Consider the following 9,851-nt stretch of genomic DNA (forward strand, 5'->3'; position numbering starts at 1 on the left):
CAAGCTTAACTTCCGTCCACACACAGATCAGTCTGACTTAGATCAGCAAGCACTCAGGACCCAGAACCTAGCCTGAATCCCATGGAGATTCAGGTCCAAGCACTGTCATTTTGCAGTGTGGATTCTGCTTCAGCCACAGGCCTGAGTCAGAAGACTGGATTATTGCAGTATAGAAGTTTAGGACAGCTTCAAGACTCAGATCCCAACAAATGCAAGCCTAGGTTTACAATGCAATTTGCACGTTCAAACACAGTCTTAGAAACACTAATTCCAAAAGTCTAGATCCCTCAGAGCTGGATTTACATATAGTGTAGACATAACCTGAGAAGGTAAAAAACAAAACAAACAAACAAAACAACCCCCCAATACTATACCCCCTCTTTTTCTGGCTCACATGTTACTGTGTCTGACTTTTTTATTTAGCTGTCCTGTACCTCCTTGGACATCAGTGCATATCTGATCACAACTGACACCACATGTATCTAACAGTATGCAAACCACAATCATCAACACTGGAAAAACCGACATAAACCCAGTGACAGGAAAATTTCAAGGATTCAGGATTTAGGACAGGTTCTGATAAGCTTCCTGTGGATATCGCCATGGATGCTATGTCTACACTAGAGCTATTTGTTGACAGACGTTTCAAAAAGGAAGCACAGCAGACAGGGCTGCCCAGTGTTCTGGAAGCCCTGTCTGTCCACAGAGGGGCCCCCCAGAACGTCCAGACTGTCTTTTTGTCAAAAGAATCTGTCAACAGAGGTGTTCTTCCTTGTGAGGGAGCAGGATAACGTTGTCAACAAAAGTGCAGCGTTCTGCTGATTTACTGTTGACAGAATGCTTTGGGAATCCGGATGCTGTGCTGTCAAGGTCTGCTCCACTCTGTTCTGGGGTGTCCCCCTACCGTTTGGCTTGTACTGCATTTGATAATCTTCACCTCTCACCTCTCTTTACAGTCCCCAGTCCACGTGGTCTTCCCTAGCCTCAAAGTGTCCACATCTATTTCCCTCCCTGGTGTCCTCGCCTGCCTGTCAACAGTTTCTCAAATTGTGTCCCCACCCTTTGCTCCCCACCACAATGTATGGGTACTATTTTCCTCTTGCCCAGGTATCTTTTTGCTATCACTTGTACCTGCCACTGTTTGGAGGGTGACAGAGCACAACTTTCAGGACTCACGGTGCTGGGGATGCTGCAACACCCCAGCTTAAAGTGACTTCCATTATATACAGGGTTTACAGTTTGGTTCAATGGCTCTCAGCTCCACCAGTGTACAAATTGTTCCAGCACCTCTGTGACAGTTAAAGAGAGGGAGACAGGCAGTGCTAATAGCTGCCTCCTTCTGTCCTCCTATTCTTTTCCACTCTGTGACAGCGGAGGCATCTGAGAGTCAGAGCAGTGAGACTAGATCTAGGGCAGGCAGATGCAGCTTCAGTGATAGCAGGAGAAAGCTGCAGACAGCTTTTGGTCTCACTCCAAACAAGCAACAGGTCAAAAGAAGAGACTTCAGAACATAACAGTTTACTAGGAGTCTGTGCCTCCTGCTTGCTGTGCTTGCCAACTCCCCACTCCTCTTCCTTGTGCCGGGGAGAGTCAGGAAACTGCACAGCTATACCCAGCCTTCCTGGGGTGTTGGGGAGCCACTTGGCCAGCCCTGGCCTTCCTGGGGGGTCAGGGAGCCATGCGGCCAGCCCCGCTCCCCGCCACACTTTGATTATTGGATCAAAATGTATAGGCCCAAACACAAAAGAAGATAAAATATCTGTCCCAAAGAGATTTAAATCTGGATAATAGCGGGACTCCTGAATTGTCCACTTTCCAGCTTCTCTCTTCCTCTAGTCTGTGGTATAACTACATCTTAGCAGGAGGCAGAGGGCAGAAACTAAATGACTGGCCTGGGAATATTGGAGCTTTGGTCAAGTACAACTTGCAATTGCTATGCTTAAAAATGGCAAAAGCAAGGGACATAGTCTAAAATCAGCTCAACTGTGCAGTTCTATCAAGAAGCCAAATAGTACGATTCAAGCTTAGATCTCTAGATAATGTTATTTTAAAAATTTAAAAATTTCACCTAACAATGGTTGACTTGGGCTTCAGACCAATAGTGAGCTATTGTGTTCAAAACTTGTCTAAACTAGTTCCAGAATCAATGTGTAAATTTTCTAATAGATGTGTTAAAAGTGTTTAGCTACACATGGCCATTTAAATTGTGCTGCCCTCAATTTTCATGTTTACTGTGGGCTTTGACTGACTGCAAAAATATCTAATGAATCTCCAGACATATGCTGTAGACATGTTTTTAGTGACTCTGATATATTTATTTGGGATAGTTTAAATAAAAAAAAAAGACCGGGTACATAAATTTCAGGCTATCTGTGTGAAACAAGAATATGATGGCCACAAACACTTTTGCAATAGCAGAATCCATCCATGAGAAAACTGTTCTTGTACAATTTACAATCCTATTATCTACATTTTAATTTTGAAGATACTAAAGGCTGATTGGAAGCATCCTGACCTCACCATCTGTGTGGACCATTTTTTGTTGTGTGATTTCAATAATGATGATTTAGACTGTTTCTTTTCCTATTTATGATTTTAAGTCCTAGGCCTGTAGTCTTTATGCAGATGTAACTTTCAAGTTATCTTTCAACTGAGCTCAAAGGTTAATGGAGTTTATGATAACAGGCTTCCAAAGGACAAAGTTGAAAACTTTTAGCAGATATAAAAGTGCTGTATATTTTACTTCCATTTTGCAAGAACAGATTCTTGTAGTAAGTGAGCATGGACTATGTCAGTGTACAGTATTTATAGAAATTTTCAATATGCAAGCTTGAAGCATGCTGACAAATTTCAAGACTTATTTATATAATCTGTGCATTCTTCTGCCATGTGATATACAAAAATATATATTTATGGCTTATTTTTAACAAAATGCTGGACGATAAAGCTTTCTTGAACATAGGCTGATGCTTTGAGTGCTATTAGCTGCATGAAATGTTAAATACATTATATAGAAAATAAAAAAGCAACAGAATTGTGTTATTTTTCATAACTGCCAATTACTGGTGGGCGGACAATGTTCTGACTGTGTCAGTCACAGGATATTAGCAAGACAAGGTGAGTGAGGTACTATCTCTTATTGGAACAACTTCTTTTAGTGAGAGAGACAAGCTATCAAGACACACAGAGTTATTTTTCCTTAAATTCCTGGATTATGCTAATGAGATTAATCAATTACGCTGAAGATTTAAAGATTATCAGGAATAAAACAACAAATACATAAGGTCAGAAATAAAATGAGAGGAAAATAAATTTAGTTAAACATAATCATTTGCCGAACTACCAACACAACCTGACAATGAACAAGAAACTGCTGGTTATTCACTGTCACTCGTTTCACTTCAATTTTTGCTTTACATAACACATGGAACCATCAATCACAGTTATAGAATGTGAGAGTCTCCAATAAAATGCATAAAGCAAACAGCACAATGATTCATCATACAGTTTGAAGCGTACCTTCTCAGGCAGAGTGCCAACTGCAGAACACAGATTTCCCATTAATAGGAATAATGAAAATAAGATAGTCAACAGCATGTTTCCTGCAAGTCTAACATTAGCTATAGCAAGGTGATGGTATATCTGAATTAAAAATGACCTTGAAATCCTGAGATTATGTGATTTAGCTGCAAATGCTTTAGCTCTACTATATCTATTTTAGCATGTGTCTGTCTGTCTGCAGTGCTACATTTGTTTAAGAACTCTTCTTAAAATGTAAGAGCTACAACCACAAAATTTGGTATGTAGCTTCCTCTTATCCTAACTTGAACCAAAGCCTGGGATTGGTTGTGCCTGGAAAGTGTGAAACATCAGAAACCCCAGGATTTCCCAGAACATGGGAAGGAAAAGGATCTGACAGGAGGGATGAGCTACTTTGGACTCAGCTCTGGGGGCAGCAAGTGCAGGGAACAGCCATACCGCAGAGTGACCACTGTGGACAACTGCAGCACGTAAGCAGTAGCCATGAGGAGACAGCTCTCGACTCTGCCTGCCTTCAGATGGGCAGGTGCCCCATCCTGTGCCCCACAGACAGAAGAGCCCTGATGGTCCCCTGCAACCATCTCCACACTTAGCACCCCCAAACTTGTTGGGGCTATGAAACCTGGCCCTGTCCCCCTTCCAAGTTCATGCTAGGGCTCGGGAAAGTGGCCCAGCCCTACCCCACCCCTGCCGCTCTTGCCAGGGCTGGGCACTTGTCCTGCCCCCCCTCCCCATCACTCTGGCTTCCTGCCTGCCGCTGCTCTGGCTGGGAACAGGGGAAAGAGCTGCAGCCGCAACCCTGGCCTCCCACTGCTAGTTTCTGGCCAAGGCTGGGGGAAAGAGCCATGGCCCCAGTCCCCCCTCCCCACTCAGACCAAGATCAAACAGAAGACCTGCTGCTGCAGCCAACCCCAGCCCCCCAACTCACCCCAGAGCTCAGGCCATGGCCCGGCTTCCTCCAGATCATCCTGCAGCTCAGGCCAAGGATAGGCCCAGTGCTGTGGCATAGCCACAGCCCCCATGGCTCTCCTACCCACCCCTCCAGAACTCAGACTGGTCCCAGTGCCCTGGCCTGGCCCTGGCACTCACAGGCCTCCCGCTCCCCACATGGAGCTCATGCCAGAGCTACAGAAAGCAGCTCAGCTCTGGCCCACCTGGTTCATGGCAGGGCCACTATGGCCCATCCCTGCCCCTCCCCCTGACAGATCTCAGACAGGGACTAGGAGCTGCTGAGCTGTGGTCCAAAGTAGTCTCCCAACCAGTGGAAATGCAGGGTGAGGGCTAGCAGCTGTGGCCCAAACCAGCCCGCCCTCCAAGGACAGATGGGGGGGTGGGGCAGGAGCCACAGCTCAAACCAGGCCCCCAACAGGGGGACAGGTGAGGGGGGCTGGAAGCTGTGGCCTGACACAGCCCCCAACCCGGAGACAGGCAAGGGCGGGGATGGGAGCCACATCCCAAATCAGCCCTCCCACCCTCCAAAAACAGACTTGGGAAACCAGGATCCTTGGTCTGACCCATTCCTCACCACCACCCCAGGGTCAGGCAGGGTGGGGTGGGACCAGAAGAAAAACTTCAGTTAAGGACCAGAGCAAAGGTGGCTGTCACAGGCCTCCGGAGCCTGACTTAAAACTGTGACATTGCCTTAAGAAAGCCTATGGGAAAAATAAAGCTTTCATCTAAAATAATAGGAAAAATCCCTCTTCCAGTCTCTGTAAATTAGGAGCAAAATTGTAGTTGAAGATCCATGCTGTAAACCTGTAGTCCAATATTCTATTTAGATTACTACCATAATATTTGGACATCTCCTAACACAAATCAATTTAACCTTAAGATGCTTCTGTGAGATAGGGAATGTTTAATCCTCATTTTATAGGTGAGGAAACAGAAACAGAGAAATTAATAACATAGGGGCACTGCAAGCACAATGTTTATGGCATTTAATCTTGGGTTAAAGAACCTAGGGCTTGAGCACCTGTATTGTTAACCTTAGGCTAATGCTATTCTTAGCCAGGCTTGAACCTAGGACTATAGGTAACCATACTACTGAGCCAAGTCAAACCAACCACGTCCCACACTCTCAAGCAACCTCACAAAATGTGTTTGTTCTATCCCTTTGCCTTTAGAGCACCATGGGAAAACTTTACTTTCTACCCCACCTGTTACAGAAACGTTGAGCCCATCAATACAACCTGCTGAGCAGTCATTTTAGCCCGTGAACTCTTAGATGCTAGAGCCAGCAATAGGGAGGGGGCACTTTTAGAAGAATTTCACTCACTTATGCTTTCAGTCCTGCATCAGGAATGAAGCAGAGCTTCTGGGAGTGGCTGGTGGATATTTCAGCAGTATTTTCTGACCTACCAAAGGCACCTGACAGAGTTTATGATGGAGACAGACAAGGAAGAAGACACAGACATGGCAGACTTTACCTGGTTGATGTTGATGATGATACGTGGTATTCCCACTAATGCCTTCTATGTGGGATGCACAGAAAAAGATTATGATGTCTAGATCTTTTAGCCAATTGGAAGTCTATATTTCTACTCAGGGTAGGACACTATTCCCACCAAATCAGATTGCCATAAATGGAGTTATTGTCTCCACTGTCATACTAGGAGACACCATGTATCCCTTTTGTCTTTCCTTAAGAAATCATACCCTGATTTCAGATTCCTGTCAAAAGATGGTTTAATTATTCTCAGCAGGTTTAGAATGGCTGGTGAACATGCTTTGGCAGATTGAAATACTGTTGGGAGATGTCTGCAGACCTGTTCCGCTACTAGCCTCATCAATGCTGGCTGCACCACTTTGGCTTGCTGTACTCTTTGCAGTCTTTGTGAAGCTGTGGGCAACATGAAGGGGATGCAGACCATGATGCGTGTGAGGTAGCAGAAGCATCCTGTGGCCATTGGTAATACCAGCTGCTTAGTGTGTTCTGCTAAGCTCTGTCCTTCTCCCTTAGCAGCCATTTCTGCTCCATGAACTACAGAGCAAATGCATACTCCCACACTGGAATCTTGCCCTCACACCATGCAGCCAGCCTGAGCCTTTCCACTGGCCTCTCACCATGTCTTTCTCCCAACCAGAAGTGCTTCTGTTTTTAGGACAGGTCCAGCTGCTAGTTCTGTCCAGAACTTTAAGTTCATCACAAAACTGCTTCGCCCTGGGGTAGTCTGAACTTCTGCTGCAATGTGAGCCAAACTGTAGAGGTTCTGCAGCCTATAGAAATGGCAGGGCCTGGCCCATAGTCTTGTTGCCTCAAATGGTTCAGGGCAGCAGCACAAAAATAATCCCCGTGAAATTTCAAGGACAGGGAATGTTACTTTTCCAGACTGAACTTCAATATATTGGGAGACGGATGCCTCAGACAACAGAAGCTCCCTGGATACAGCCTAGTTAATAACAGCGAAAGGATAGAGACAATGGTAAGTTAAAAATTCAAATCCGGTGGGTGGAAACGTAGCAAGGGAATCAGTGACCATGTGACAAAAGCTTTTTTATTTTTAAAATAATTTTAGGCCTTCTGTATTTTGGAGAATATAGCACTTTAGTTATGTCTACACTAGCAGATGTACAGCACTAGCAGTTACAGCTCTGCTCACAGAGTGGTGCAGGGAAACTTGTGTGTCCAGTGTTCCTTGTGACAGTGAAGTGAATCCACTCTAGCAGCTCTTGCAGTGCTACAGAACAGTGTATTGTGGTAGCTTTCCAACTATACAACTGGCTGCAGGGTGCTTTGCAACTGGTGCAGACAGCAGGCCAGAGGTTGTTCACCACAGACAGGAGTCAGCAACCAAAAGACCAAAAGCCATTTTTTTTCAAATGCAGTAAAAAACTCAATTCAAGAGCTACAGTGCATGTGAATATGAGATGGTCCTAAATAAATAATGTCAAATCACACTTTTTGTAACTCCTATTTTAAGACCAGCACACACACACACCCCATAATGCCATGCATATATTAAAGGAGAAGTTATCCAATATTTTGAGATCATGTATCATTTACTATTTGGATATCAACTGTTCATTTTTGGGCTTTTAGATGTTCATGGATATATAGAAAATAATCAGGAAGTTTTATTTTTGTTTTTGTTTTTGTTTTAAACTTTGCAATTATAGCATCGGGAGCCAAAAAGAAGTCCTTAAAGAGCTACATGTGGCTCTGGAATCGTATATTGCAGACCCCTGACCATGGAGATATACCATTTCCACTGCTATTCTGCAAATCTAGAACCAATTAACCAAGTACCTAGATTGCATTTAAAACAAATCAGCAATAACTTCTTTTCCCATTTTGTCAAACATACTGCTGCCTGAAATAGGACCTAAACCTAAAATAATTAAATACAATCAATTCACTGCCTAATTGACTAACTAGGAACCGCTGCATTGCTACTGTTTGTTGAACTTATTCCTTCAGGGATAAGTACTGTGATTAGCACAGCTCATTTCTTGTCCAGGATTCTGTAAGTGAGTAATGCTTCTTAATTATGTGAAGTAGACTAACACTACAAAAGAGCTACTACTCAAGTTACTATGAAATAACAAAACCACTCAACTGTGTTGACAAAATAAAGGGAAGTTTTTAAAGAAGCTGAACATATTGTGTCAAGCAAAAAAGTTAAAATAGCTTCAAAAATGGAATTTGAAATCAACTAAATTATGGAAGCCAACAACAGGCTTGTTTAGAGGGGAGCTACTAGCATCAGATTTGCTGATGGATAAAATTGTATTTTAAATTTATGGCAGGGCTAATTGAATTTGTCACCTCTACATCTAACTATGATCTGCATGGCAAAGTCCCCCACTGCAAATTACTGTATGTAGAAAATCTGCAGGCATTAGGTTTTTTCAGAGCTCAGAAGAGTTACAGTTTTAAAAAATAAAAGGGGAAAATTGTACTGAGAAAGATAATAAAGCACCAACAGTTCCAGAGAAGCAAAAGCAGAAAGCACATGAAAGGAAAGTGATTAATGGAAGATCTTGATTCAAAAGAATGGTACCTGATTAGTGCAAGGCAGAAACTTCAGCAGTATCACCACTGCATAATGGCCAATCTCAGCCCTTTATTTCATTCCTAGGCAGACAAATATTCATTAAGTAATAGTGTCCAGTGCTCAACTATACAACAAAATGATGAATCAGACTGAATGATTTGAAAAGGATGTGCTGAAAGAGCACTAAGCACAAGGAGAGTTTGGCCATGCATTGTGGTTGATCATTTTATCTCCTTTCAGAAATCGTTCTAGGGCTTCCTGAAAGTAGTTATAACTAAATCATTCTCAAATTCTTCTTACCAAGCCTCTGTCGCACCATCCCTCCACTTCCAAAGGCCCACAGCACAAATGTTTCACTGTGTTTTTAACTCATAATTTTGCAATTTGCTTTTGTTTTGGATCAAATTTCACAAGTTGTAGCAGGGAGAGGCACCTTTTGATACCATACACAAAAATGATAAAAGTTAGCCTTTTTGTTTGCACTGCTACTGTACCAGTGTTACTGCCAGGATATGAGACAACAGGGATGCAGTAATATTTCACTAGACAAACTACTGCTGGGGGAGAGGGTTAGCTCAGCGGTTAGTACACTGGGCTTGTAAACCCAAGGCTCAACCCTTGAGGGGACCTTTCAAAGGCCTACAGCAAGTTAGATTTAAAAAAAAAAACAAACAAAAAAAAAAAAAAATCTGCCATGGATGGTTATAGGCCCTGCTGTGAGTGCAGGTGACTGGACTCGATGACCTCTTAAGGGTCTGCTCTAGTTCTGAGATATGTATAAGCTATAAAGCCCAACACAGCTTCTCTAAACTTGAAAAGCAAGCAACCACAGAGCCCAAACTAAACATGAGTTAAGACAGATTAAGTACAGTCAGCTCTTTCACATGCAGCAGCACTGGGAGGTCGCTGGATATTCAAACATTCTGGATAATAGAGAGGTATACCTAGCAATGCATAACACTAAAGAACAACAAGGTGCAGTATTAAGGAACAAGCAAAAATGTATGCAGAGTACTTTATTTACTAACCACAGCAGTATTGTACATGGAAACATACTGTATTTATTAGTATTTGCTTTCACTACAGTGTACTTGTGGAAAACATAACTAAAATTTACTTATGGTTAAAACGCCAGTTATTTGAGAGTTCCAGCAGATGCCGAATCTGAAGAAGTTCACTGTTTAAGGTGTTCAAACCAGGGTCAAAAAGACTTGTTATGAAGTGGGCAATTAACATCAGAGCAGCGTTAGGAGAAAGAAGATCTAGTAGGCAAAACGTGTTTTTGTCACTGCCCTAAAATCATGATATCTATTCAGT

The sequence above is a fragment of the Carettochelys insculpta genome, chromosome 6, assembly GCF_033958435.1.
Source record: "Carettochelys insculpta isolate YL-2023 chromosome 6, ASM3395843v1, whole genome shotgun sequence".
Lineage (NCBI taxonomy): Eukaryota > Metazoa > Chordata > Testudines > Carettochelyidae > Carettochelys > Carettochelys insculpta.